Source organism: Hirundo rustica, chromosome Z (genome assembly GCF_015227805.2).
Source record: "Hirundo rustica isolate bHirRus1 chromosome Z, bHirRus1.pri.v3, whole genome shotgun sequence".
In the NCBI taxonomy this organism is placed as follows: domain Eukaryota; kingdom Metazoa; phylum Chordata; class Aves; order Passeriformes; family Hirundinidae; genus Hirundo; species Hirundo rustica.
The window spans coordinates 48,070,936-48,080,634 of NC_053488.1; positions in this window are offsets into that span (position 1 = coordinate 48,070,936).

Genomic DNA, 9,699 nt, shown 5'->3' on the forward strand with positions numbered 1-9,699 from the left:
ATGAAGGCGGTTTGGACCCTTGGGGTTCTTCGGTTGTTAGTTCCTGAGAATAAAGACGGGTCCGTAGAATCTTCTGACTCCTGCTTCTTCTTTCCTGTGCCGCCTAAAGAGAGCTGCTCTGGAAGAAGCAGCCCAGCTGAGCTGACCAACCAGTTCTGCCTCCACACGTACTGAGAGCCTTTGGGCTTAGTCATCCCAGTAATCTTCACAAAAGAGCAAATTACTTAGGTGTGCCTGTGCCTCTGGAGCAGAGGGCATCTTGGTAAAGACAACTCATTGCAGAAGGTCACGGCACCCTGAAGAGCCTCAGTAGCTGGCCTTCAGTGGTCAGTGTCCGCAGCATTTAAGGATCATTAGTCTCTGCTTTTTAAAAGTTTTCTGTAAAGCAAGGGAATATGGGTTACTGAGACACTATGAAACATGCAGAGTTTCCTGATTGATTTATTAAGGAAAGATGCTGCAATCAAAGTGACAAAAAACAATCAATCTGCCAACAGAATTAGAAAGGTGACTTTTTGAAGGCAAAACCAAACTGTCAGTGTGAATTCTTTATCTAGTTTTTATACTTACAGATGCTGAGAGCAGCCTTTTGTTTGTTCAACTTTGGTTATTTAAATTTAAAAAGACACTTCTACAGTTAGGGGTAACTTAATTTCGGGTGGGATTAATGTCTTCCAGATAATTCAGCCAGCAAATTTTGGGTTTTATTCATATAACAGGTGCAATTAACTTTTCTTCAGATTCTTTTAACAGCATTCCTTTTACTTGACACTGTTATATTAAAATTCAGCTGTCTCTGGTAGGTTCCTACACTTTTAAAAGAAGGTATTAAGCTGACTTGAGAGAAGCAGGAGAAATACTACCTCAAAGCTATTGAATTAGGAGATAAGCTGTAACATTAGACAAACCTATGGCCACTGTCATGTCTTAGTGAAAGGAGTTAAAGGACATACAGATATTTTAAGCTTTCTACATATTAAATATAAAAACTATTCTGGAAAAAAATTACCATGTATTTATAGCCAAAAGCTCAACTCTTGGAATTCCCAGGCTTTAGATTGTCCGCCAACCTCTATTTTCCTATCTTCTGGCATGCAGTATAAGCCTGGTTGTAATTAATTGATCACATACGTCCTGCTCCTCCCTGGATTCCTGCTTCCTACGGTGCACAATTCATAGATAATTCTCCCTGAATGAAGAAGTATTCATAATTTTGTTTCTTTGTTATTGTTTAGTGCATGGTCCCATGTCACATTTTAAAGTTCTGCTCTGAAGGCAGAATTTTTAATTTCCTCTTGGGCTTTTCCATGGTGCTCATCAGTACAGTGTCTGAGTGCTTTACAAATCTTAATGAAATTATCTTCACAACACTTCTGTGCACTGAAGAGTAATTATTATTCTAATTTGACAGAGAGAGAACTGAGACAGAATAAATTAGAAAATATTTACTATTTTTGGCAGTCAATTTGAGATGCTTATGAGTTGATTTTTCAGATAGTTTAGATACAGGGTATGTTTTAGTTTAGACATGGTACTGGATACAGTCAATGCCTGTTGCCTGTGTTGCACGTATAGATACCTAATGTTTTCAGACCACAGGAAAGGCTTGGAGTTGCAAGAAAGAGGAATACAGAGGTAGTTAACCACTTGCCAAAAAGTTATGTTTAGGTGATGTAGCTGTGAGAAATCCATGAGACAATGACGGATACACTTATTGAGGGCACCATTCCATTTCCCTGAATTTTCAGCCAATTCCTTCTTTTCATCAGGTTTCTGCTAGGTCCACTGCTGCATGTCTTCTAACTTCTGCCAAATTAATGCAAGGATTACACAGTATCCTACTCTGTATAATTCTGATTTGACCCTAGAGTGAGACTATTCAGAGAGCACTGGATGGGGAACAAATCTTGTGTAAAATAAATATCCAAATTATAATGCAAAGACACAAAAGGGATTTATTAAGTTTGTGTAGGAAACATCAATAAGGTTTTAAGCTAAGTTTTTGCATGTGATTTCATGTGTTTTTTTAAAAAGCCCAAGCAACAGAACAGCTGTGGGCTGTATGTCACCATACAGATACTCACCTGGATCATGCTGGGTTTTTATGCAGTTCCAAGCTGAGCTGCAGCATAATCTTCAAAAATTGAGTGATAGTAAAGATGATTTGTGAAGGATTTGCTGATAGTCTAGGAACTCTGAGATTTCGGAATTAGTAGTTTAAATCTAATTTCTAAAGAAGATTGTGTCTTTATGAGTTCATGCCCCTTTTGCAAATTTGGTCCTTTCTAGTCCTTTCTCTCCAGTTTATGACAGATGTAGTTTTGTTCCTTTAGTCTCAATTTGAGTCCTTTCTTCCCTAGATGCCTCTTTCTCCCCATTTATCACAGTTCTTATTAGCTTGTTTTGCTCTCCTCTGGAGTCCCTAATCAAGCCTCAGGCTCTACAGAAAGGCTTCAGAAAAAATGGCATTCCAAATACCCTTTTGTGCAGATTTGTCATAGTTCTGTACTTTAAGTGATACCTGTGTGCTCACAAATCTATTTTTTGTACTTCTGTTTGACATGCTGCAATTCAAAACAGTATTGTTTCTGTGCTGTTTCAGCTTAAGCCTTATTCCTGCTATTGACAACAAGATGCAGAAAATAAAGATCCACAAGATTATTGACTGAAAAAAATGGTGTCTGTCTGTGTCATTAATTCCTTGTGTGTCCTGGATAAATAATGAAAATTTACTGTCACTTTCTACCCCACTGAAAAAAAAAGAAAACAAAAGAAAACAAAAAAAAAAAAAAACCCCAAAAACAAAAACAAACAAAACAACAACAAAAACCCCCCAACACACACACAAAAAAAAAAACAAAAAAAAAAAAACAAACCCCCCCCCCCCCCAAAACAAACAAAAAAACCCAAACAAACAAACACACACACACAAAAAAACCCCAGGGGAAGCAGTATTTTCATTCTTTAATCCACATATTTCCTTGTCCATGTCTAGCCTGGACATGCTTAAGATTATTACTGAGTTTAATTCCACTCTTTTCACAGGGTCAGAGGGTGAAGTCTTTTTACTCCATGGCAGTGCTATTGTAATAGGATCTTGATCTCAGTTAGGGCCTTTGAACTCTATTACAGTTCCATCAAATTACAGCAAAGTGGCAGGACTTACTACATAATACATAAAATATATATGGTGATGTGTGAAAGATTAGTTATAACAAAATTATATCTATATGTCTATCCTGCTCAGGAAAAAGATGAAATTATTAATCACAAAGCATGTTTGATAAGACAGTTGTGATATAAGTGTATTTTAAGAATTTACAGTACTTATTCTAGGAGAATAATGTTTTTATTTGAGAAGGAGTACATGTCTGATATTGCCTCTGACTATGTCATGGTATTATCTACAGCAGCAGACATATACAAAAGTAGGAGTGCTGAAGGACACAAAAATTAAAAGCTTGTTGAAAGAAAACAAATTGCTTGGGGGAAGAAAGAAAAGAAGGTACAGAGGAAAAATTAATCTCTTGGAATAATGTAAATAAGACATAGGGATAAATGAAGGATATAGTAATTAATACAAATCTGTGCATATGAATTCTGTCACTGTGTCTTGCAGGCATTCATTAACAATCGATATTATTACTGACTTCTTAAATAAAATTCACTGAGACATCTCACAGCCACCACTGTAGGACCAATTCATTACAGTTTCAAAATGTGAATTATTTTGCATGGCAATGGGGGACATAATCACTGCAGCACAAAGGTAAAACCCTATAAATGATTTGGAAGAGGAGAGGACAGGAAGACATGTCAGAGAATTAATGAGTATAGTTAAAAGAGGCACCCAGGAATATTTCATTTTCACTACTTTTTCAGTGACATTTTTGATTTTATTTTGCTGGAGGGTGGGGAGATGATTACACTGACCCATACATAGTAAGAGTCAATCTGTGGAAGATACTTTATAGTAACCCCCCAGGCTGCAGCAATTCTATCTTACCATCTTTGGTTGGATGGAGGTATTTTATTTTCCAACATAAGCTGTTAAACTCAATAATCCTACTACTGTTACAAAGTAGGATGCAAGAATTCTTCAAAGAACAAAGACATAACTAAAATAAATTTTGAGACATTAAAACAGACTTTTAAAAACTGCTTTATTTGATACTTGGATTTGTGCATAGATTTTTGTTATTAAATAAGCAAGTAGGTAATCATTAAATGAGTTTAGGTAGTTCTAGCATGAATGAAACTTGATGGGATCTTGTCATGGTTCTGCCGTTAGGGGAGTCTGTGAGGGAATTTTGTATCTGCAGCATCCTGCACAGAGACTGTGATCAAGTATCTCACTAAAAGCTTGGTAGAGACTGTGGTGTGGCTGAGAGCAAATTGATTAAAGTTTAGTCTGGATAGTAATACTAAGATGACAGCAGGGAAAGCTGAGGATATGGAAAAGATGTAAGCCCTTTTGTTGAGCATGTGCATCCTTCAGCTGCCACTTCATCTGACTTCTGAGTTAGAGGGCATCTTACTAGATTTTCTATAGCCTTTACATCATTTTGTAGCTGCATGGATCTAGGTGGCATTTTATTTATTTTTATCTCTAGATCAGGACACAATATTATTGTGAACTCTTGAGCTTTGAAGCTGATGAAGAATTAAACTGCTTATTCCCAGAGCACAGCATCATACTATGAACACTTCCTGCAAGATTTGTGTGCTCAGCCTGTACTGGTTCCAGATAGAGCAAGTGTGCTGATTTAAGCTGGTAATACAGAGCACTGAAGCTTTGGTAGAATGGGCTCTGACATCTATAAAACAAGAAGTAGGGAGATTGGAACCTGTGGACCATTCAGCTATAAAATAGGACATTTCTCATACTAAATGGAAGGCTCTATGCATTTTCTGGGTTGGATTTTCTTTATAAACACGGGGCTGATCATAACAATTTTTTCTATGGAGCTACTTGATTATGTCATCCAGTGAGGTCTCCTGTATCACCTTCATTTGAACAAGATCTGCTTTGACTGAGCATTCCACAGAATCCCATGATCAGATACTATGGCACTCTACAACTTATTCATAAAATGTCAGACTGTGTACCCGCTCAGTGATGATGAGACTAAGATAGGGCAAACAATGTGCAAATATTCTGAAATATGGTTTTTAAAAGCCAATGCATTTGAAGGTGCATTTAATTATCGGTACTTTTAGTTCTGGAGCTAATATACTCAAATCCTTCCTTATCCAAATATTAGTATACTAAGAATCAAAGTGAACAGTATTAAGGAATAAATCGGCCTGGAAATGTATCTTTTTCCCGTTCTGACTTTCCACTGAAATCAGTTCCTCGGTAAACTTCCTTGTCTAGCTTCAGTAATGCCAGAAGCTGTATGAAAAAAAGTTTGAAAACAAATGTTAGTCTAAAGAGACTGCAGAGATGCTCTCTTAGTAACATTCATTAATAATTTGTTCTTTTCCACATTTCAGTATTTGATCCAGAAGAAAAAACTCTGTTTTGTTAGATTTTTCTTTTATTATCTGATTTCTAAAGGTTAATGACAACTCCTTAAACTGTCATTAAAATATGGATTTAAAATGTCTATCAAACTATTAGAAACAACAGAATTCCCATTAAAAAATCCTATACAGTTTCACTTCAAATTAAGGGAAAAGAAGGAAATTTCACTGTACCACTAAAGTAGAAAGAGCTGACTGCTGAGTTTGTGTCTTTTCTCTCCAATAGCTGAAGCAGGTACCTCAGTCTTTATTTGATTGTCCTGAAAGCACAACAAAAAGGGGTGTCAGTTTGCACAGCAGTCTCTGGATTCTGCTTTGAAAGCTTCTGAGCTTTCCAGGGATGGGGTCCACAATCACTGCAGAAAACCCACAAATCTCTGAGAAACCTGAAGGTCCCTGCTGCTACTGGGTGGGGGGGATGTGAAGGTTGGAAGCCTGTGATCCTGACTTCAACAGAAAGGCTCCTGCCCCACCTTAGGGATTACAGCCACAACACAGGCTTCACCCTGAAAGTGGAAGAGGATCCAAAAGGAGCCAGATGTTCCTTCAAGTGAAGTGTTTGGGCCACCTGGCCCTAGGCCATGCAGGATGACCAGGAAGAAGAGATTGTAATGAGCAGCTCTGTTATAAGGACTGAGATACTGAATGCCGTTCTTGTTACTGTTTTTACTAGTGTAGGAGTATTTATTCTCTTTTTGTGGGAGGGAGGGATTAGGGGGAAAAAAAAAAAAAACCAACAAAGCAGGCTTAAGCTTAAAAATGAACCAAAAATAGTTTTATTAACATACACTAAAAGAATGAAAGAAAAAAAAAGTTGAGAAAAAGAAAACATAAACTAAAACAGATTGACACTTTAAAACACACTTCTCTTCTCTTACAAACTATTAACTTTCTTATTGGACAACATAGAAAGACACAACTTGAGATTTTCAGACAGTCTCACTATTTAGACATAATTACTCGTTACTTTTTAGGAGAAGAGCCTCTCTAAAACTTTATGAAGATGTTTGCCACAAGACAAAATAGTCCAGTGCTCCCAATGTCACACATCTGCTGCCACCTGGAGTTCACACACTGTGATGTTCTATCAGCAAAGCTTTTAAGTGTATCTGGGGTACTATTTACGAATACTTCTTCTAGTCTAAAATCATCTTTGTCTCAAAGGCTGATACCTCCTTTTAACCCAGGAGCAGGGGCTTTAAAGTTCTCAGATAAAATCTCAATTACTTCGGTTCTCAGTTTTGATTAGAATAGCATTCTACCCAACAGCACTAAGATGCTGCAAAGAACAGTCTATTTCTCCATAACTTACTTTAGAGAAATCTGGTTTAAAATGTCCACTTCTTCAATCTTATTCTAATATTATTAGTTCTTTCAATTCTAATCTAACTGACTTCATTCAGTGTCTGTTCCATGTACCCTCTGTTTTTCTTTCTTCTTTCTCTTAAGGAAGAATTGTGCTTTAATAGTTCTATGTTGCTAGGAAAGGGTTAAATCTGTCCGGGCTTTCAAGGGCCACGTGCAAGTGCCGGGCTGCAGGGCTGAAGAAAATGCAAAGTTGTGCTGATGGAGGAAGATGGTAGATGTCCTTTTTTCTACCCCTCGGTCTCATCTGAGCAGCTCGGATCAGAGTTGTTATGAAGCTGCAGGCTTTCTTTGTCTGCTGCCAGCGGCGATTAAGCTTGACCCCTTCTTCCGCAGTCTGAGCACGTGGCCAGCACTGCTGAAGTGCAGCCACCTCTCTTCCATGCTGGCAAGTAGGGGAAAGGGGCTCAGCCAGCCCAGGCCGCTTCCTGTGTGAGCAGCAGCTCCCAGAGGCCCAGCTGAGCCCGGCCCGGCCGCCCAGAGAGGCAGCAGGGCCTGACCCAGTCCCTGCCCGGCCACCTCCAATGTTACCTCATTGCTGATTCTAAGGCGAGAGAGAGCAATCTGCAGCAGATTAGTTTTAAATATCCCTTCTAAAGTCTCATTGACATTTCCCATTGGTTAACCTAGCTGCCAATATCCCGGCCAGCTTTTTGATAGGTCATTGTCCTCCCCCGTGTTGGGGGTTGTGGTGGTGTGAGAATTGTTTTTATTAAGTTATTAAGTTATTTTTGTAAGATTTTAAAGTTATTTTTATAATGGTTGAGTCCACTGTATACCCCTGTGTTCTGCATTGGGTTTCCCCTTATGAGTTAGGAGGTTTTCTGTCATTCATTCCTTCCCTGCACCTGTCGCTGTCAATCCCCCCCTCTCTCCTCATGGTCGCCCTGTCTGTCACTCGGAAACCCTTCCCTGGCTTCTGGAAAACTCCGGGAGGGGTGCCGAGTGATAGGCTGGGGCCCTGGAGACCCCCTCCCATCATTTTGTGGTTGGTCCCCAGTTCTATGGTTCACACCCCTGGTTAACCCCCCGATTCCTGTGACTGGCTGACCGGTTGTCACCACCCCCGTTTCCACCCCCCCTTAAAAACTGCCGCGCGCCTGGCCTCAGGGTCTCTCCTGAGCAGCAGGTGCAGAGTGCAGAGCCCCGTGCTTCCTCTGCCTCAATAAACTTACGTTACATCCTGCTCGGGAGAGTCCGCCTTTCGCTTAGCTGCTGGGGTCGCTTACGTCATCTACGTGCCCGTCGCTGGCGGTGGGATCCAAGTTCCCACAGGGAGGAAGCGGCGTGCTTAGCCTGTCGCTTCGACCATACCACGCTGCCGCAGTGAGACACTGAGCTCGCCTGTGGCCGCACCGGTCAGCGCGATTTCTGAACACTGCGACAGGGGGTTAGGTTTAGTTTTGGTTTTGTCTTTCCCTATAGAGTATTTCCCCCCCATAAGTTGTTAAGAGACTAAATACTGATGCTTAAAGGGTGCTTGACCCACACAAAATAAGTATCGAGGTGGGGGAAGATCACTTAAGTTTGGGGTAGGGAAAGGCTCAGTTACTCCGGGAGCTGAGTGTGTTTTCCTCCTGCACTCGGCGTCAGAGAGGATGGTCAGGCGACCGCTAGTTCCATGAATAGTCCACTGTTAATGGAGGGTTTGGTCCTGGGAATTCTATCACCATCAATCATCTGCTGGAGCACCCAGGAATTCAGAGCTCCTCGCCGGCCCTGCTGGAACTGGGCCAGCTCTGTCCAGCCATGCTGGCTTCTTCAGCACTGCTCACTTTGCCTGCTGGGACATTCCCCTGCCTCTTGGGGACAACCCACTGTTTTCAGTCAGCCCCAGAGTTTCCACCGTTTCGGCTCGGTGCTCTCGGGGTCCCATGAGATCAGACTGCCCCGGGTTTGTGAAACAAAGCCCCTCAAGGTTCTTGGTTCTGTTTATTACTATTATTATTATTATTATTATTATTATTATTATTATTATTATTATTATTATTGCTGTAGTTGTTGTTTGTTTGTCCTGTTATATTTACTAGTAAAGAACTGTTAATCCTTTCCCTATAGCTCTGAAACACCTCTTTAATCTTCTAAATTATAATAACGTGGAGGGAAGGGATTGGAATTCCCCATTCCTAGAGAGTCCCTGCCTCTCCCTAGCAGATACCTGGCTTTCAAACCCAGATGCTCCCCCAAACCTCTGCAGTTAGGGCAGGGGAAAAAACATTTCACATTTCTAAAACAAAATTGTGCCAACCCATGATATCAAGATCTAAGTATAACTTTTTGTTCAATAGTATTAAAAACAGCGGAGATGTGAAGCCGGTTATAACCAGCTGGGGAAATGTTCTTTCTAATTCCATGAAAGTTTCCATGGCTTACTCTAAAGAGATCTAAAAGAAAATTTCCGCTGGTCTAGAAAACCTGAAGTCTCTAACTTCTTCAAGGCTTGCTCTGGCAAAGGCCTATGGAGAGGAAACTTCCCCTAAATGCTGAGTTATTAACTGTTACGGATTGTTGTGTCTAGGTGTTCTACTTTCCTCAAGATCTTTGACAGATGAGCTCTGGCAAACCTTATTTGCAGTGCTTCAAAACATTCTTTTCCCAGCTGTCTAATTTGATCTTGTTCTGAAGATTATGCCCACTAGCTGAGTTGGAAAACATAAGGAAGTTTCTGAGCTTCAGTTGCTCTGTAAGCCAAACCATTAATTTAAAATGTGGCTGACAAAGGTGAGCTGTATTATAGTCCTGATCTGTGTACAACTGACTGTGGAGTATGTTGACTTTGCCATATATAAGTGACTTCTACCAGAATTT